At 37.1% G+C, this 22,611-nt stretch overlaps 1 protein-coding gene across 1 annotated transcript in view; it reads left to right on the top strand.

Annotated features, from left to right (window-relative positions):
• Positions 1–22,611, top strand: part of LOC144893736 (uncharacterized) — a 44,190-nt gene that overhangs the window by 1,427 nt on the left and 20,152 nt on the right. The window lies entirely within an intron of this gene.

Genomic DNA, 22,611 nt, shown 5'->3' with positions numbered 1-22,611 from the left:
TGGGCGGGGTCGGTGTGGGCATGGCTTATGATTTTTTATTTATTTAATTTTTTTTTATTATTACCACGAATTAAATTAGCTAATATGGGTGGGGTGAATAGAAATGTTGTTTAATGAATTATTAGCTTTGTTTTTTGTAATTCTTGCGAGTAAAATGAACCCAAGATTTCTTCTCGATTTATATCATTTAATTTGTAAGTCCAAGGGTTTGTAGCCATTACATCAACGATTATAAATAATTCATTAGTCCATTTTTGTGTATAACCTTTCTCAAAATGGCTTTTCCATTTGTATATCCTTACAATATCACCAACTTTAAACTTGGGCTTTCTCAAATTAATCTCCTTTTCATATTCTAATTTTGTAAATGTTTCTGATGGTTTTGATTTTGTTGATGAATGAACTGTATTATTGTAATTATCTACAATATCCTGAATTAAATACACCCATTTTTGAGAACCGAGTTGTGTGAATTTTTTATATAATTTCTCTTTTAAAGTACGATTAAAACGCTCAATAACAACTGCCTTTCCTTCATTAAAGGTGCTGTATAATTTAATACCCTTCCCCTTAAGAAATTTCATGAATATTTTGTTATAGAACTCTGTTCCCTCATCAGTCCATAACTTCTTTGGTTTCCTTTTATCCCGATCAAATATTAGCTTAAAGGCTAACATTAAAGTATCACCCCTTTTATTTTTTAAAGGGACAACCCAGGCAAATCTACTCCTCAAATCAATAACGGTTAAAGCATACCTGTATCCCCTGTCATTATTCAATTCAATTAAATCAGCGGACCATATGTGGTCAGTGTATTTAGAATAAACCTTCCTTCTTTTAAACTTTGTGATTATAGGTTTGTGTAATTCTTCAGCCAAAAGCTCCTCAGTCTTGATGGCATCATTAGAGCCTAATAGTTTTTTGAGGAATAACCAAGACCAAGTTTCAATTTAGCATTTATCAAATTTCTCACAATAAACCTATCAACTTTCTCTCTCAACGTTGGATTTTGTATCAAAGACAAATTATACAACATTTCGCTGTCGGCTTTATGTTTTTCAGTCAACGTAGTGGTTTTCCCATAAGCAATATCATGCTTCATACACACTTCGTCAACCCTATTTGTAGGTTTAGACCAAGGTTTAGGATTGTCAGCCTCATCTAATCTTTTATCCAAGTTTGTTCCTGGACCACAGAAAGAATACCCTGGAAGGTGTAATTCCCCTGGAATTCCAGTTGTTGTAAATTTACTTCCTGACAGAAACTTTTGTATGTCTCCTCCTCTTTTAGGAGAGATGAATTGGCACTTTTTAGAGCCACATACTTGACATATTCCTTTTTGATAAACTCTATTATTTTTAGCTTTAACATAAGAGATATTTTTAGATTTAGTTTTCTTTTTACATTTGAGACAATAACTCATATTTATTTATCAGAAAAATTCCGACAGAGTATCAAAACCTTTTTGGTTTTCAACATATACATTTCAATCTTTATTTTTAAAACATAAAGAATCCTAAGGAATGCCTTCACTCTCTCCTCCATTTATTTACAAATAAAAACTAACTAAAGTCAATGACACCAACATCATCAATCACATAATCTTTTCCTTCTTCTTCTTCTTCTTCTTCACCACTTTCTCGTTTAAATCTCTGAAATTGAAGACATTGACGTTCTTATTTTTGAAACCATTATCTTCATAAGAGTTGTTAATTCTTTAATTTCCTCTTCGGTGCGTTGAGATTGATTTATTTGCTTTAATACACTCAATCTTTTATGAATCTCAGTGATTTCCATCTTTTTATATTTTTCCTCCCTCTCTCTTTGCTCCCTCTCCTCCTCCTCCATTTTCTCCCTCTCCTCCTTCTCCTTTTTCTCCCTTTTCTCCCTTTCCTCCTTCTCCCTTTTCTCCCTTTCCTCCTTCTCCTTTTTCTCCCTTTCCTCCTTCTCCTTTTTCTCCCTCTCCTCCTTCTCCTTTTTCTCCCTCTCCTCCTTCTCCTCCTTTTTCTCCCTCTCCTCCTTCTCCTCCCTCTCCCTTTCCTCCTTCTCCTTTTTCTCTCTTTCCTCCTTCTCTTCTTCAACTCCTTCCTCATCCCTTGCTACCCTTGAGTTTGAACCCCAAAGAATATTATACATATACTCATCTGGATTTTGAGATATTCTTGTATCTATAATTATTTTTCTCATAATAGGATACCAATAAGATTTGTTGACGATTTCTAAAAGAGTTTTATATTTCATAACTTTGAGAAGTTCATTTTTATTTAATATTTTAAACAAGTCTCTATTTGTGGGTTTAACAATATCAGTATAAGGCCAGTTTTTTATGACAAAATTCCCATGTATATGCTCCAAATCATAAGGTATGTAATACCGAGCACCCTTTTCTTGTAGGTATCCTTGAATACAAAAATTATAATTCTCTTGTAGTCTTCTTCCTGCCATTTATGTATCAGAAATATATGTGAGATTAATATTATGACAGGTAATACCACCCCATCTTCCCACTACCAAATCGGTTTGTATTCCTCGGCTTTCTATCCTTATCTCATTACCTTCCTTCTTTGTCATGCGAACCATCGCTATACTATCATATATTTTTATTTTCTTAAAATCACGTATTTGTTGTTTACTAATTGTACTTCCACATAAATCCTTATCTTCACCAAGTGGATAATATTCTTCTTTACGAGACTGATTTAAATCATGTAGGTCTTCTATGTTTATTGAAAAAGACCAATTATACCCTAAATCAGGCATATCATACCCCCATTTATTAATTCGCATATTAACTAAATGTCCTTCTTTATAAAATTTAATTGTAAGCAGGTAGTTAAATTCAATGAGGAAAGGTGTATGGTCAGTATAACCAGGTGTTGTGGTTGTAAATTTTACTTGTTTCACAAAACGTGCTGTTTTCTTTAAAGATATATATTGTGATAAATCACTGAATCTAATCAAGTCATTCGCATCTGTAGGGTTTGGATAATTGATTAATTTATAAGTATTCTTCATATTAATATTTTTACTTACACTATATTTTTGTCGTTCAGCCTGTGCCTTTGTATAATAATTTGATAAATCAATATCCTGAGAGGATTTTCCAAAGATAGAACCATCTTTTCCAACATAGGTCATTTATATTAGATAAAAAATGATATCATAAAAATTTTCATTATTGTTGAGTTGAAATAATACATATAAACATAATTGGCCACAACATTTAGAATTAATTTCTTGAACTTGGAATGTTTGATAAACACCATTCTGTAAGAATTGTATTACTTCAACAGGTGGTGGCATACCATAACTATCAAAATAATATTTATCCTGACTATTATGAATACAAACCCAATGAGAACCATTCTGTGTGTCTAAATTCATAATAATATTCTTTGTATTCTTATTTATATGTGTTAATTCATCTCTCATACAAATAACCACATTATCAATTTTTAGTGTTTTACAATACTTAGCTAGTTCTATATTTGACGTTGTATTCTTTCCAAATTGTTTAAACCATTTATCCATTTATTTATGAGAAAGATACAATCCATTACCCCGTTTAGTTAGTTTAACACCCGCTTGAGCGATAGAGGAAAGCATATCTCCAACCAACAATCTAGCTTTATCAGGTAGACTTTCAAGTTTTTGAGCAAAATCTACAATTACACCACTTCCACTAATTTGTTTCTCCAACTCCTTGTTATGTCTTTCCAATTCTTTTTGAGCTTTTAGTTGTGCCTTCCTTTCGTTAGCAGTTTTTACCGCTGCTGAAATACCACCAGTCAATGCTCCCGCCGCACTTAAACCAGCAAATAAAGGAATTAGAAACGGGAGAAATCCTCCTCTTGACTCGTCTATTGAATATTTCTTTAACATAGGTTTCGTCATTTTAATTTTAAGTGATCCAACATCATTTAGTGTTTTTACTTGTGTGTGTGTGAGTAAAACATCAATTCTTACAGCTCCTTTTCTTTGAATTGTATTAACATTAATAATACAAGGCTTTTGATTTTGAATACAAGATGTTAATTTATTAAGATTGATTTGATTAACATATACCCCAACCATTTATTTATGAGAAAAAACCTATGTGATATTAATCATAACACCATTATCTGTATTAATCTGTAATTCTGTTTCCTCCAAAAGCAAACAATATGCATTAACCTCTTCACTCTCCCCTCTTTCAATGTATAGAGAAGTATCCACTCGATTAGACTTTATAGTTTCCTTTTGAGAACTCAGGTCAATTGCGTAGATTGTATAAAGTTTTTGAAACGCAACCATATCCAAAATAGGATCATTATTACCATTACTTTCACACACCTTTTGGTAGGACTTGTAGGCTTCCGCATAATCATTTTTTTCCCAATCAATTTCCAATCTATCTCGCGGATAAAATGTGCCATCAAGAGAAACCCGAAGTTGTTTCACCTTTGCATTATCACTCAGGGCATTATTCTTATTAGTACCGTCCTCTCCATCTGGTTTTTTAAAAATGAGCCAGAGGTATCGTGGCTTTCCTTGAAGAACACCTAAATTCCAAGTGTAGGTAGTGTGTTCCAGTTTAACGTGTTGACATCTTCTTTTAAGGTATGATACATTTAGCGGTTTCTTTGAGTTAAGTCTTCTATTTAACATCTCTTCCGTTTTAAGATTAGGAGTATATTCACTGATATACCAACACAAATCATTAATAACAAATTTATTATTTTCTCCAAAAGCATTTTCATCCCCAAAAAGCAACCTATTTACATTATCATTCCTTTGTAGTTGAAATCTAATTTTAAGCCCATACAAAACTTTATCATAATCGCAAAATCCAAATATACCTTTAAGAGGTACTGCTACGGTAAAACTATTCACTGCTTTTGTTTCATCATTATACATTGACTTCCTTTGACTATAACCAGGGTCTGCGTTTGTACCCGTTGACATATCAGGAATAAAACCTTCAACAGCTCCCTTACCCATTCTATCACTAAACGAATATAGTGTAAATTTCATCATTTCAGATGTAGCAGAGACATAATCAACCGCTTCAACCTCTTGTGTTCCAATATACAGGCGGACACTATCAAACATTTTCCAGAAGAAATCATTTACGAGTGTAGCATTAGTATTATTCGCAGCCTTAGTGAATTTAAATTTACACAGCAAGAAACTATCAGCTATATTCAAGTAAGTTTGTTGATTATTTATTTCAAAACTTTTTGTTCCGTTTGAATTCCAGTCTGTTCCTGTTATAGCATTTACCTTAAAATAGTCTTCCTTTTTAGTAGAGTTTGAAATGATAATCGTATCATCCAAATCATAGATACTATCAATCGCTTCCATACTTGTATTTATATAGCATTAAAATCGTTGAAACCCTGACCCAAGTATTTTAATGATTTTTTGTCGTTCTTGTGAAGATAGTTGAGTTTTACCTTTTTTAATTTCTTTGATTGCTTGTAATTTATGAGACTCCTTTTGAGCATCTTTTATACTCTTTATAGCACCCGCAACGGAGCCCACGGCAGAAGCAGTTGAACCAATTAGGTCTTTATGTTTAAGGATGGTTGAACCAATACCCATTAGAGTATCAATTATCCCATCTCCTTTATTTCTAAATTGATGTCCCACACCCCGTTGTCGCTTTGGTTTATAGTATCCTCTCCCAAGAAACATACCTTCACCCTTATAGTATGGTGAAAGGAACATCCCATCCCCTGTAATTATTTTATATTTTCCCAACTCGTGTTTTCTCACAATAACCATTATTTATTTATTGAAAAACTTCACGTAGGTGAATTCTGATGGATATAATTTCATCATTAAAGGATATCATACGATTATCTTGGTCGGTTATCCTAAAATTTACTCTGTATATGGTTTTTCCTGACACAGGTAAATAGACAAGATTTTTTGGTTCCATATTAAATTTATAACCAATCGGGGTTGAGTATGCGCTGAATGAAAATATTGTATTTGTTCTTATTCCATCGTTATAAGCACCATCAATCAAATCACAATGAATTAATACTGAATTTATACCGGAGGATATTTGAATGACATTATCACTGTAAGACGTCCCGTTAGTTTCAATCTTTTTAGAAGAGAACCCCAATAGCTCTCTGAACGAATTTTCAATCGTGAAATCAACTTTATAATTATTTTTAAGTTTAATAGTTGATTTTGAAGTGTGTTTTTGAATATCTATTACAATATTTTTTGGTTCATCACCTTTTTCTTTCATAAGGCGAGAGACTTCTGAAGATATTTGAGAAATCTCGTAAGCTCCAGGTGAAACGGTTATAGTTTTATATCCACTTCCTGGATTATAACTAAACTTGTTGTTTTTCTCTGTGATATTAAAAAGGGTATTGTAAGTTTCCATTGACAACAAAGATGCCTCATATGAGGTAAGGGGGTCAAGTTGTAGTGGGTAAGGGAATGAAGCTGTGTAATCGCTCGTTGTGAAATTAAAACTAAGAATTGTGCTTCTCATCTTATTTAATATCTAATAAAATATCTTTGTATTGACATTTATTAATTATTTTCATGTTCATCAACTGATCTAAAATGGCTGAGGATTCATTAAAACAATTGTTGTTTCCAGCCTTCTTACTACCTAACAACAATAATAGCCTATTAACTAATTGTGATGGGTCATTTGGAAGAAAACTAACACCCGAACCAAGCTTACTTAAAGCATCAATAATATGTTTCTCCTTCTCATTCTTCTTACTTTTACCAGCAACAGAAACTCCATAATCAAGTGCATTTAGCAACTCAATATATACCCTATCTTCCTCTCTTTCCATATCAAGTGGTTCCTCAAAATATTTTGAACCGCTGAATCCGGGGTTTGTTAGAAGAAACATTAATCTTGGAGTTAATTTAACATTTGGTTGAGTAGAACTCAAGAACATCAATTCATCATTAAATATCAATACCTTTTCTTCCACAAGATGAAACACTGCTGGTTCTTCTGTTGGAATGAGACCTGCTCTGGTTTTTGAACCCGCCGAATATTCATTGTTTTGAAGAGCTTCCACAACATAATTAGGGGGTTGATTTACCTCCTCAAGTTTCCGAAATAATCCCTCGTCATCATATTCTAATTCACCAAGTTCTTGTTTTGTTATCTGACTAAAATCTTTGAGCATTTGAAGTTTTTTCGGAGTAAATTCTACCGTGGGAACTGTAGGGTGTTGAGTTTTCAAAAGTGGTTTAAAGAATTTCTCTTGTTTTCTTTCAAAGGCTTCTTCACCAGTTAGTTTCTGTCTCCGTTTCTTCTTTATCTCTTCCTGTTGTTTAACAACTTTTGAAACTAATTGTTGATGTTCCTTAAACTTTCTTTCTCTTTCTTCAGTATTCATTTTCTGTATTTATTTATTGAAAAATATCATTTAGTATCTCATCTTGTTTCACAACAATATATTTATATTTTCCAATCGTGTGTTTCATATAATTTTCAAATTCTTTTTTACTACATAACGTAGAGCAATTATCTCTCCAAAAATTATTTACATCTATTGAATTTAACTTAAATAAAATAAAAGTATTGGCATTGTTTCTTATTGAGCGTCGAGGGAGTTGAAAATATGATTGACTAAGATATATACAATTACAAGAAGAATGTCTCCCTCTTGTATAGTAGCTATCCATTACTGTTTGGTTTCTCTCATTAACACAATCATCAAAGATGACAAGGTTCTTTTTTGATTTATCTAAATCTTGAGGTGAAGGTATATCATCCGTATTATCACTGAGAATACAAGTTATGGGTTTCGATTTTGATTTCTGTGTATCACAAAATAATTGTATTATATCATCAATATTATAATCATTTAGTTTGTTTTGAAGTTTAAATAAACCGATAATGTCTTCCTTTTTAAGACCCGCATTAAAACCCTGTGAGAGTAGTTGATACTCGGGTTGAAAACTTGACTTTGTAAAAATTATTAAATTATCATAATCTAAAAAATTAGAACCAAGGAGCATCTTTAAAAGTAAACAGGTTTTTCCACATCCGCTTGAACCAACTATTAGACATCTCAATGAATTTGGAATGTTTTTATGGTTATTAAATTTTATCTTATTTTCCCAAACGGGTAAAAAATCATTCATTTATATATTTGGAAAACAAGTTATCCAACTTTTTTTGAGCTATTTGAGAAACTCTATATTTTATCCTGAGTTCGGGTTTAATTTCAAAATAATCCATTATTTTATTTATATAGTATCTTGTATTAACATTTCCATTAAAATTATTTTGAATAATAAATATCATTAAACCCTTATACATTTCCTCAATACAATTAGTCTCTTCCCTTGAAAGAAATGGTGTATTATCATCACAATACTTAACATTCATCTCTCTTATTAATCTTGTAAAGTAATTCATTTTTGGTTCTAATTTAAAAGAGTTATATATTTTTTTATATTTCTTATTATCATTAATTAAAATTAAATCACAGAAAATACATTGTTTATATGAATCCTCATCATTAAGCCCCACTCTATCACAAGCCGGACAATTCTCTAATTTATCATATGGAGAGTCTGGAAATTCTAAATATCCTTCAGAACTTATCATATTTATGTGGTAAATTTTTACTTAAACTAAACGCAAGTTTATTCATTAATAAATACAATGTTTCAAAGCACAAAAGACAAATTTCAATCAATCTCTACTTCGGTGGAAGATATAGAAAAATATGTCAAAGATGTTAAATTGAACAAAGATAAATATGGAAATTTTTGGGTAAAACCAGTTATGGAAAATAACATGAGCCCCTCTATTTCATTTAAAGGAAGAGCTCTAACTATACCTGGAAAGACATCCATTAAAGTAAATCTAACAAAAGTTTCTCCTCTACTCCTGGCAATTTATTCAAAGCTTGAAAAAGTGATTGACCACGATACTTTGAAAAAGAATGATAAGACCATTAATAATTCTAGAGGAGACATTTGTATTTTCTTTAATAATCCAAAGGGTGTAGATCTAAGTAAAATGAATGATGTTAATATTTCTGGTGAAATGTCATTTCGTTCTATGATAGTTAGAGATTATTTAAAGATAACTTTTGATATAAAAATTGTAGAGATTGAATCTGTTAATGAAAGAAAGTATATAGATATTGATGGGAATATTTTTCTTGCTAATTAAATATGAGTCAATACAGCAGTGAAGATTTTACTATTTCATTGAACTCAGACGATAGTGATGATAGTATTTCATTGAACTTGGACGATGGTGATGATAGTATTTCATTGAACACAGATGATAGTTATGATACTAATAGTTTGTGCTCAAATGATAGTTATGAGAGTAGCTTTATTGATGACTCTGAGTATGATTCTGAGTATTCATGTGATAGTTATGACTTAGATGATTCTGAGTGAAAAAGTGTTTTAGTTTAAGCACAGCGATATATATAAAACGGAGCTGTAAAGCTCAAAAGTGTTTTATTTTAAGCACAGTGATATATATAAAACACCACGTTTTCTCACGCTATAAATATGGTTTATTGTGATACTTGCGAGAAGGAAGTAAAATATTATAAACAACATATTCTCACCGCAAAACATACATACAACATTTTAAACAAACTTTCCCCTCTTCCACCTGAAACAAAACACTGTTCTACATGTAATAAAAATATCCTCAAGAAAGGCTTCAAAATACATCTTAAAACAAATCTACATTTATCAAATTTTATCACAACTAAAAACTCTGATGGAGCATTCAAAGGACATATTAAAATAAGAGTCTTTAACTTCAAACCTCCTGAACCAGAGTCTATAGTTGATGCTGTAGAAATAGTTAAACCTGCTGTTCAAACGTTGATTGAAAAAACACTAAAGGAAATGAAACCACTTAAATTTTATATGGGAGTAAAATTAGAAATGACAAAGGATGAAGGAGTTATAGATGCACCATACATGAGAACTGAGCCACACTTTATATCTTCATATCAAGATTTTAAAACATCAGGAGTCTATGATGAACTTATTAAACAAGAGCAAGATGTGGATAATTCAATCGTAGGAAGTGGATTCAATATAGGAAAAATTATTTACATAGACATTCATATTCTTAAATCAGATCCTCTAAAAGCTTCTTCTTACATTGATTTACCCAGTGTTATCAAAAATAGAAAAGCAGTTATCAATATCAAAAATAAAGACAATAAATGTTTTCTCTGGTCTATTTTAGCACACTTACATCCTCCACATTTTCATGATGAAAGAGTATCTCATTATAAAAAATATGAGAATACATTAAATACGAAAGATCTAAAGTTTCCGATGACTTTAAATGATATTCCTAAATTTGAAAAGATGAATAATTTATCAGTTAATGTTTATGGTCTAACAGAAACAAACAACATTCAGGTTTTAAAGCTTTCTGACAATTGTAAACAAACTCATATTAATCTTCTATATTTTAATTCAGACGAAAATTCACATTATACATACATCAAAGATATTGCTAAATTAATAAAACCACAAGTCTGTAAGAGAACAAATAAAATATATATTTGTTTGCGTTGTCTTAACTTCTTCAATTCACAAGAAAGATTAGATAAACATTCAAATTATTGTGGCGAACATAAATCAACGGTAATCAATATGCCTAAAGAAGGCTCAAAGATCACATTCAAAGATGAAAATAAAAAGATCAAACATCCATTTGTTATATATGCTGATTTTGAAAGTATTTTAGAAAAAATTGATACTGCTTCTCAAGATCCAAAAGAATCATACACAAATAAATATCAAAAACATACTGCTTGTGGTTTTTGTTATTATATCAAATCATCCGTTGGTGATAAATATAACAAGTTAGAGATGTATAGAGGCTCAAATACCCCAGAGGAGTTTGTGAAACGACTAGAAAAAGACTGTGTTCGATTAACCAAGATAATGAGAGAAACCAATAAACCAATGTCCTTAACAAGTAAAGAAAAAAGGGAATTTATAAAAAACAATGTCTGTCATATTTGTGAGGAGAAAATTGGTAAAGGTCTAAAGGTTAGAGACCATTGTCATCTCACTGGTAAATATAGAGGTCCGGCTCATCAAAGTTGTAATATTAATTATCAACTCCCCTCTTTCATTCCTGTCTTTCTTCATAACAACGCTCATTATGATACACATCTATTTATCAAGGAACTCTCAAAGACTTCTGGAAGTATCTCAGCAATTCCAAACACGGATCAGAAATACATTTCATTCACAAAAACAATTCACACATCTCCTATTACTCATATCAGATTTCTTGATACATTTAAATTCATGGCAAGTCCATTGGTTAACTTGGTTCAAAATCTAAAAGAGTTTCCATGTCTTTCAGAGTATTTTTTAGATAAAGATTTTCTAACACAAAAGGGAATTTACCCCTATGACTATATGGACTCATTTGAGAGATTCAATGAAACACAACTTCCTTCAAAAGAAAATTTCTATAACAAATTAAATAATAGTCATATATCTGATAAAGATTATGTACACGCACAAAATGTTTGGGAAAAATATAACATCAAGAATCTTGGCGAGTATCACGATTTGTATCTCAAAACTGATGTGCTTTTATTGGCCGATGTATTTGAAGCCTTTAGATCTGTTTGTCGCACTGGATATGGATTGGATCCTGCTCACTACTACACAGCACCTGGATTGGCCTGGAGTGCGATGTTGAAAATGACAAAACAAGATTTGGATTTGATAACCGATGTTGATATGCTTTTGATGATTGAAAAGGCAAAAAGAGGTGGAATTTCACAAGTCTGCTCGAGTAGATACGCAAAAGCAAATAACAAATATCTTCCAAATTATGATCCAACGAAAGAGAGTTCTTACTTGATGTACTATGACGCGAACAACCTGTATGGCTGGGCAATGTCTCAGGCTCTTCCTTATGGAAAACTTAGATGGGTAAAGGAAAAAGACTACAAAAACGTTTTACAAGATGTATGTATCTCTACACAAAAAGAATTGGATGAAGAAAAAGTTGGTTATTATTTTGAAATTGATTTAAAATATCCAGAGGAACTCCATAACCTACACAAAGATCTCCCATTTGCTTGTGAGAAAGCAAGTCCAAAGAAAGAATGGTTGAGTGATTATCAACGATCGTTTGATATAGGTGAATCAACAGAAAAATTACTTACTACATTATATAACAAGAAAAATTATGTTCTACACCAAAGAAATTTGCGACAATATTTATCAAAAGGTCTAAGAGTAGAGAAGATCCATAGGGTTCTAAAGTTCAATCAAAGTCATTGGTTAAAGGGGTACATTGATTTTAATACACAAAGAAGAACAGAGTCAAAAACAGATTTTGAGAAAGACTTTTATAAATTGATGAATAATGCGGTCTTTGGTAAGACTATGGAGAATGTGAGGAAAAGACAAAATATCAGACTATCAACATCTTGGGAACAAGCATCAAAATTAATTAATAGACCGAGTTTTACTCGAGCTGAGGTCTTTACTGAGAACTTTTGTGCGATCCATTTGATTAAAGAGAGTATTGAAATGAACAAACCTATTTATATTGGAACAACAATTCTTGATTTATCAAAGTCATTAATGTATGATTACTTTTATAATAACTTGAGGAAGAAATATCAAAATGATGTTAATCTACTTTATATGGATACAGATAGTTTTATTTTGAAAATTAATACCAACGATGTTTATTCAGACATGAAAAGAGACATTAATATCTATGACACGAGTAATTACAGTCCAGAGAGTGAGTTGTTCTCTTCTAAAAATAAAAAGGTGATTGGAAAGTTCAAGGATGAATTAGGAGGAAATGTTATGAGTGAATTTGTGGGATTGAGGTCAAAGGCTTATGCTTATAAATACATTGTGAATAACGTTGAAAAGACTGATAAGAAGTTAAAAGGTGTAAAGAAAAATGTTATTAAAGAAACAATAAACTTTAAGGATTATTATAACTGTTTAACAACAAAGAAAGAAGAGTTTAGAAAGATTAATGGAATAAGAAGTTATAAACATCAATTATATTCAGAAGAGATAAATAAGAAAGCATTGGGGGCTTTTGATGATAAGAGGTTTATTTTAGAAAATGGAATTGATAGTCTCCCTTATGGTTATATAAGTACATAAGTGATAAGATATATATATAAGTGATAAGATATATATAAGTGATAAGATATATATAAGTGATAAGTTAAAAAGGGGGGGGGGGGTTGGGGATTTTAACGGGCTACCGCCGCCTTTTTTACTATTATATAAATGATAGAACCAAGTATCAACCAGACTAAAGAGTGGAGGTGTAATCAACCTTGGTATATAAATGGAAAACATAATGAATGTGAAAAATATCAAATAGGTATAATTGAAAAGGCAACTGGTAAAAAAGTTCACAAAACAAATAAGAGAATTAATTTAAATACCGGTGAATTGGGTAAAAAAGATGGAAATATTTTTGAGTGGACGGAAAACTTTGATGGTTGTCAGGAAAATATATACTTTAATTTAAAAATGGTATGTGGCACTGGAGGCGCTCAAGCAAGAACATTGAGGGAGGTTTACCATTTTATCTTAGCTCAGTTAAAATATCTTAATAAAGAACCAAACTCAAACATATTTTTTGTTAATATATTAGATGGTGAAGAGAGTTGTAGGAGAATTAAATTATTTCCCACGCATAAACAAATATTTGTAGGGTCGTTGTTTGAGTGGGTTATATTCACCAGATGATATTAAGAGTAAAAGGTTAAAAGGTCCATAAGGTCAGAAGGATCACAGGTGTTTAAGTGGTCTAATGAATAAGGATAGCATGTCAAAAGGTTAGAAGGTTCGTAAAGAAAAGGGTGAGAGAAATATAGGTGTTTAGGGTCAATGAGGGAGGGAAAGAATTAATATGGAAGTGAATGGGTCAAAGATTAATCTGCCAGATGATATGTAGAAGAAGGATGATAGGTCTATAAGAGAAAACAAATATTTGTAGTGTTTGAGTGGTCTAATGAACAACATTAAGGATAGGTACTACAGACAAAAGGTTCATAAAGATGAGGGTGGGAGAAATAGAGGTGTTTATGATTTTTGAAAAAGACAAGGGGGTAAATGACATTAGATAGGGATTTCCCATGTTAAACGGAGGTGTCCCAGAAGCAACATTATTACACTACTCACAGTTCCCGAAAAAGGCCAACCCCCGCTTTGCGGGGAAAAATGGCCTCCAAAGGTGGTTATTTTTTTATTTTTTTTAGATATTGTGTAATACATCAATAAACCACGCTCGGAGGGCCGAGGTGGTGGAATTGCCGTTATTCACCGACAAGACATCAAGACCAACCTCATCTCCATCTCATCTGCTCCATCATTTGAACACCTGGCTTTTAAACTCTCTGGTCACACACAGTCAGTCATGGCTGTTGTCTACCGCCCTCCCAAACCACACCCATCATTCCTGTCTGACTTCTCCTACTTTCTGACCCAGCTATGTTCCCTCTCCCCCTCAATCCTCCTCCTTGGTGATTTCAATATCCACATGGACTCCACTGACTCCACGCTAACCACTGACTTCACTGATTTACTCACCTGCTTTAACCTCACTCAACATGTCGACTTTCCTACCCATAACCGTGGTCACATTTTGGACCTTGTCTGCTCTACTGGACTAATTTTGCACCATCTCTCTGGCTCCGACCTCACTCTCTCTGACCACCTAGCCATCACTCTGACCATCAACATCCCCACCCCAGCACCAAGGCATTATCGCACTATCAACTTCCGTAAGCTAAACGCTCTTTCACCTACCTCATTCTCATCGACCCTCTCTGAGAAAATGTCCACTTCTCCCTTCGTTGACCTCCACACCCCTTCTGACCTCACTGACTACTACAACCACACTCTCTCCTCCTGCCTTGACCAACTTGCGCCTATAAAAACCAAAACGGTTTCTTTCACCCATTCTGCTCCCTGGTTTACCCCTGAACTCCGCCTGATGAAAACTCGTGCTCGCCAACTTGAAAGACTCCGCAATAAAACAGGTCTCACAGTTCACTCCCAGGCCTACAAGGACCACATACAACACTATAAAGATGCCCTCTCCCGCGCCCGCTCCGCCTACTACTCTCAAATTATCCACTCTGGCTCCGGAAACCCAAAAGCACTCTTCTCTACAATAAACAAACTCCTCAGCCCCCTGAACACCACCACCCAGTCATTCACAATAGACAACTGCATCTCCTTCCTTTCATTCTTCCAACGCAAAATTGAAAACATCTACAACAGCTTGACCACCGCCGCACCCGCTCCCCCTCAAACCACCTGCCCCCCCTTATCCTGCCATCCCCTGTCTCAATTCTCCCCAGTCTCCCCTACTGACCTCTCTGAACTCCTCATCGGAATGAAAACTGCCACCTGCACTCTTGACCCCATCCCCTCCAGCTTTGTCAAGGCCTCCCTTCCTGCTCTCTCTCCACTTATCATTGCAACAATAAACTCCTCCCTGTCTACAGGCATCGTCCCACCATCCCTCAAAATTGCTGCTGTTACCCCCATTCTGAAAAAACCTGGACTAAACCCTGACACCCTAAATAACTTCAGACCCATCTCCAACCTACCCTTTCTGCCAAAGGTTTTGGAACGCGCTGTAGCCACTCAACTCAAACATCACCTCTCTGCCAATAACCTGTATGAAACATTCCAATCCGGATTCCGCTCCAACCACAGTACTGAAACTGCTCTCCTCAAAATCACCAACGACCTTCTCCTCTCCTCTGACGCTGGCAACCTCAACATTCTCATCCTCCTCGACCTCAGCGCCGCCTTTGACACCATCGATCACACCATCCTCCTCACCCGACTTGAAACCACCTTTAACATTACCGGCACTGCCCTCTCTTGGATTAAATCATACCTCTCTGACAGACGTCAGTTCATCTCCATCAATAACTGCAAATCCCCCACTGCTCCCCTCCCCCAAGGTGTCCCCCAAGGTTCAGTTCTTGGCCCCCTCCTCTTCATCCTTTACCTGTCCCCCCTCGGTCACTTAATCCGCCATCATGGTCTCCAATTCCACTGCTTCGCCGATGACATCCAGCTTTTCATCTCCACCAAGTCCATCTCCACCGCCACCCACTCTATCCTGACAAACTGCATCACTGAAATAAAATCCTGGCTTCAAATCAACTTCCTCAAACTTAACTGTGATAAATCTGAAATAATCATCATTGGCCCAAAAACGCTCACCAAGTCCACCCATAACTTTGCCCTCAACATCGGCGGTTTCCCAGTATCCACCTCCCCTCACATCCGGAATCTTGGCATCATCTTTGACCAAACCCTCTCCTTCGACAAATACACTAAACAGATCACAAAGACAGCCTTCTTTCACCTGAAAAACATCGCCCGTCTCCGTACATCCCTCTCCTCCGTGGCTGCAGAAACCCTCATCCACGCCTTCATCACTTCCCGTCTGGACTACTGCAATAGCCTCCTTTATGGTTCACCCTCAACAATCACCAATAAACTCCAATACATTCAGAACTCCGCTGCCCGTCTACTCACCCATTCCCGGACCCGTGACCACATCACCCCCGTCCTTTACAAGCTTCACTGGCTCCCCATCTCCCAGAGAATCCAGTACAAAATCCTCCTCTTGACCTACAAAGCCCTCCATAACCTGGCCCCATCCTACCTGGCTGACCTCCTCTCCAGACACACTCCCACCCGCAACCTCCGCTCTGCTGGTACCAACCTCCTGACCCCCCCCCCCCCCCCCATCCGGACCAAATTTAGATCCTGGGGGGACAGGGCCTTCTCCATCGCTGCTCCCACCCTCTGGAACTCGCTACCTCACACCATCAGAGACTCCTCCTCACTCACCACATTCAAAACATCACTCAAGACCCACCTGTTCAACACTGCATTCAACATTTAACCCACAGCATCTAACCCCTGACTATCTCCTCTCCTTCTCCCTCCTTTGTGCTTTGAATATTTCCCTATTGATTCTTCTTTTTTGCACTTGTTGTTTTTATGTTTTGCTATGCATTATGTTTTGCACTCTGTCAAAGCGTCTTTGGGCTTCCTGAAAAGCGCTATATAAAATAAATGCATTATTATTATTACTAGGACGTGCCCGTACGTGGGTGCCCGTTCCTTGCCAAAAAAAAAAAAAAAAATGTCTTCGCCCATGCATGGGCCCATGGGCGTGCCCGTAAGTGCGTGATGTGACCGTACAATGAATGTATCGTCCCGACGCCGCAGCTCGGATGGCGCTGCAGTTAATCGGGCCTGTATCGGCAGAGTTATTATAAACGTGTACTACAATCGATCGTACCTTACAACAATCAACACAGATTGCAACGTCAAATAAATGAATACGCTCTCAAATGTGCCGTCCGAGGCAGCGTCTGCTCGCCACGTTCAGCATCAGTACGTCGTCACTATGACTATCCGTAAGTCCGGAAGTGACGTCCTCATTTGACTGTCCGGAAGGTCGCATATCGCAGTTACGATGAATCGCAAATTAGTTTTAATTAGTTTTAAAACATAGTTTAACGCCAACATAGTTTGCCAACGTGAAATAAATGAATACGCTCTCAAATGTGCCGTCCGAGGCAGAGTCTGTTCGCCACGTTCGGCACACGTGATAGCTCGCTGCTCTCTGATTGGTTGAATCGTTTTTTGGACATAGCTCGGTAACTACTTCTCCGATTAATATGAAACCTTGAAAAGGCACATCCTCGGGTCCCCAGCAATATACCTGGCAAGTTTCAAGTATATCGGACCCGTGGTTGTCGAGAAACAGCGGTCACAGACAAACAAACACACAGACACACAGACACACAGAGATTACTGGAATTATAGATAGATTATTATTATATATGATTTTTGGTCCGATCTCTCAATGGTGAAGAATCTCTTTAGAAATTCTAGTATTCGGATCCGGGGAATTACCGGACACAGGGAATTACCAGTGAACAGGTACTCAATTTGATCCTAGGATCCCAAGCCGGCACCCTAACCGCTAAGCCAACACCAGGCTCTGGTGGCGATAATGAGGCATAATATTAAAAAATAATTACAGTATATGGTACAATTGTAGAGACGAGCGCGTAGTCCTCCCGACACACTTTCAATGGGAAATGTGCTGCGACACAGTCTTGGAAATGCAAGTTATAACATTTGTCGTTTTGGAAAGAAATTTTATTAACCACAACACATCATCATACTCCATGTCCTAAGATAAAGGAAGGTTATTTGTAATAATGGCTACCACCAAGGGTGGCGCTGTCTCCGCCACATGTCAATTTGGGAGTTTTGGTGACACCCCCGTTTGCTCCATCATAGTAAGATTCCATAAAAGTACAGAAAAATACTCGATTAAAATTATGCCAATGAATAAATGATTGCCCTCGACAAGATTCCCCACCTTCGTTCTTTGCAAGTAGTTTTTCTCTTTTTTTGTATACGTCGTCAAGGCTCGTGGAAGAGCTCGTACACAGAACCGATCAGGACACAACATAAGAAAGGGAAGAGCAGGAGAAAGGGGAAACACCAATAGCAGGGCAGAGGGAGAAGGTAGACGGAGATAGATAAACAAGGGATGGATTAACGGGTGTAGAAAAGATCATGAATTTGGATGGGGAATGTCTTGAGATGGTGGTGAACAGCTGCTTGAGACCCGGAGAGAGGAACGACATTTAAGAGAGTCTGGAAGGTGGTTCCACAGATGGGGAGAAAGAGGAATAAACTAGAACGGCACTTCATCGAGCGCATACCTCCTCCAGGATGAAAAGTTTACGTTTCGGATCCTACTAATAGGCCGGATCTGCATCCGGACCTGAACCAAAATCGAATCGACTTCTTGTCACCGACCCAACCGACCCACCGAGTTTCGTCCGAATCCGTCCATAATTCTTTGAGATATTGTGTCATACATGATTTTTGGTCCGATCTCTCAATGGTGAAGAATCACTTTAGAAATTCTAGTATTCGGATCCGGATCCAGATCTTCACCAAAATCTAATCAGTTCATCCTTGTCACACATCCAAGCTATCCACCAAGTTTAGGCCGAATCCGTCCACAATGTTTTGAGATATCCTGCTCACAGACAAACAAACAGACAAACAAACAAACAGAAAAAAAACATACAGAAAAACAGACAAACAAACAGTCTGTATGAATACGGAAGCTCCATCCACCTTCGTTGTCTATCATGAAGAGTGGGTGAGTTGTTGCCAGTACCTTGAACAATTACCAAATTCCTGCTACGAATACCAGTAGAAAGGAATTGGCAAACCACCTAGTATAATCCTAGCTTTGGGGCTGTTTTGGCAGCACTGAACTTACTTTTGGGCAGAACATCAGAGAGAGAGAGAGAGAGAGAGAGAACATAAATCGAAGTTTTTTATTTTGTACATTTTATTTTTCTCCAAGATCGAGGCTCAGGGAAGAGAGAGATAACATAGGGGTGAAAGCCTACTATTGAGTCTAAAGTGGGGGAACACGTAGAAACATGCAATGGATTAATGAACAGGAAAAGAGGAGAGAAAGAGAGGAAACACATGGAAGAGGGGTTGGGTTAGGTAAGATTAACAGACATGAAAAGATTGTGCTTATGGATGGAGAATGACATGACATGGTGGCACACTGCCTGCTTGATATGATATGGAGGGAGGTCAGGTCAGGTCAGGTATGGGAGCATGCGCCGGAGAAGCGCGTCACCGCATCCACTTTCCGACGGTACTCCATGGGCCTGTCTGGCCATCCCCCAGGCCGATGCCTGGCCCATCCTTATCTCCTTGATTGATATGGAGGGAGCATTGGGCTTAAACAGCCACAGGAAGGTGGTTTCAATAAAGAGAAAAAAAATGAGTGGAGGTTTGCAGTGAGTCTGGATATTGGGAGTTTAAACAGAAGAGGCTTACTGGATGAATGTGGACAACATCCTAGAGGAACTGGGGGGTTAGAAGGCTGAGAGATCAGAGGGAGCTAGACTTGAGAAGAGACAGTTTCAAAACAGAGGTCACCAACCTGTTTGTGATGTAAAAGCAATAAGCCTTGTGCTATGGCCTTATCGAGGGATATGCAAATAATGTTGAGAGACTTGGATTGAACAGATTCTAAGAGAAACATGTGTTGCTGGGGTGCCAGCCTATAGGGGAGAGCAGTACTACATTGAGGAACAGACAAAGTCCTTATAAGGCTGTGAAGGGTTCTGCTTTATCAAGGAATGACTTGGAATGATGGAAAATGCCTAGTCTGTGGCTGGCTTGGGAGGTCATCTTTGCAAGTTGATCTTCCCAGAGAAAGTCATGGTTGATAGTGAGGCAGTGAGAACGAGAACTCAGTGAGAAGTCCTGAACATCAGACTTAAATTATTTTTAGACTGAGAAGCTAAATATTATAGTGATTTGGCAAATCGGTAAAAAAGATACTCTCCGACTGCTCACTATTCATCTGCAATGCCAAAAACAACAATTTCCTTGGTTGCCCATTTTAAAATAAAACACAAGGAGATGTACGAATGAAATGTTGATGTTACGTGATGCTGATGTACCATGCTCTGTTCAGAGCGTCCGTGCTGCCGAAGCGGTCTCTTACCAAGGGTTATACTGCGTGATTTGCCATTATCTTTCTAGTTGTAGTTCCGGCAGAAATTTGGAATCTGGCCAGGGTGCCAGCGATAACTCTCGGTAGGACATCGTGGGGTCTTTAACGTCCATCAGCTAATACCAGCAGATGGGGCACCCAGTTTAAGGTCCGTCCGAGGGACGGCAAACACTGATGAACCGCCAAATCCTGTGAAAGCCCTGGACGACAATTTACAGCTGGGTTGGGATTCGGGCAGGTGAACGTCCATGAGAAAAGCAAACTTACGAGGCGATTGCTGGAAAGCTCAAATAGGGCAACTTGGACTTCAATGCCTGGAACAACGTGTGTCGGATTGCTAGAAAACTCAGACACAAGACGAGGTCGTTTCGCTTGTTTCGACAGTGCTCGTGGTGGTCTACAAGGGTGGTGGTGGTGAACTTCCATATACTCTTTAACAGAGGTACTCACAGCAAGTCTCATGAAAGATTCCGTGGCTAAGAATCAATCCTGGCCATGTCGCCAGTTTGTCGTCGCAGGGTGTGGAAATTTCCACCCTCAGCAGCCATAGGAATTAAGCCCATATCAGGGAAGGGAACGCAACAAGGCTTTACCCACTCCATCATCTCAGGCATTCATGATCTATGACTTCTTTTGGAAATGACGTTTGAAGACATCCCACAGCTTTAATAAGTGTCTCAATCCCAAGATGTCTGACAAAGTTGTCCATCGAATGGGAGAAATGTCAATCAAACGTTAAGCCGTATGAAATCCACCAGAAGAAGGTGATACGAGGACTCGGGCCTACACTGTTAGGCCGAACACGTTACGGTTCTGACCTCGGCGCAATGTTACGCTAAGCAAGCAAGTGGGGAGTGGTACACGGAGCCACATTTATCACGATGGAGATGTGCACCATTGAATTGTCCAAAATCCGTTGTGTACAAGAGCCTGAGGATCATCTCTCGTCACCTGCTGCGCAAGTATGCACTTTTTTTTCTTTCCTTGGACCGACGTGCTCACATCATACAACACATCATCAGTTATCCCCCAAACTCCTCCAGCAAAACTCCCCCAAGAATCCTTAGAAAAGCAATGAACTTTGTACAAGCCTCACTAAAAAGTCTAAATTTAGCACTTTGTTTAAACTTCCACTGCCTCGGACGATAACCTAATGTGTGTGTGTTTTTTTTTTAGTAAAACGGCGTTCTTCAGCAAGAACCAGATGCAGGACAACTCAAAGAAAAATCAGAGTGAATATTTCTGCTGAATGGAACACACATGCGCACACACAACGAATGAGCCTGTCAACGGTTACCACGTCGTTGTGTTGTCAAACAACAGAGAAAAACGACCTGCGGACAAGCATTGCCTGTCGGCTATAATCAAACTCCAGCTCCTTCCTGGACATCATTGTGCTTCACGCTCGTCTCTCAGACGAGATGTCGAGGAAAGGACATTTTTGTAACCGAGTGAAAAGCCATGCGACATGTTGCTGTGCCTATCAGTAAGGGTAGGGAGAAGAATGAGTAGAGATAAAGGACGAAAGTGGAGGAAGGAGGAGGGAAAGGGTGGGATGATTCTTGAAAATAATTTAATTAATAAGAAGCTTTGCCATTTTTGCATTCATAATATTTCTCATCGTGAACAGGTCGGTGCTCTCTCTGTCTTCTTCCACCTCTTTTATCATCTTGCACCATCTGCTCTTTCCGGGATTTGTCCCCTCCTCTCTCCTCCATGTTTTTGCAGCGTGCACGTGGTCCACCAACAACCCCCTTCTGGTGGAACTCCCTAAACCCAGGATCACTGCTCACCTCCAATCATTCGTTCCTCTTTTCTCTGCCTGTGGAATCAACATCCACATTCTCTTCAATCACATTCTTCTCTCCAGGTCTTCAAGAGAGCTGCTCACTACCATCTCAGATAATTCCCCATTTCAAACCATGATCTTTTCTACCTCAGCCCACCTCTTTCCAAATGTGAAGTTTTTCCTTCCTGAACTTTCCCTTCATTCCTCCCAATAT

Source organism: Myxine glutinosa, chromosome 9 (genome assembly GCF_964187855.1).
Source record: "Myxine glutinosa chromosome 9, kmMyxGlut1.1, whole genome shotgun sequence".
Classification (NCBI taxonomy): domain Eukaryota; kingdom Metazoa; phylum Chordata; class Myxini; order Myxiniformes; family Myxinidae; genus Myxine; species Myxine glutinosa.
This window is presented reverse-complemented; position numbering and strand designations above follow the sequence as displayed.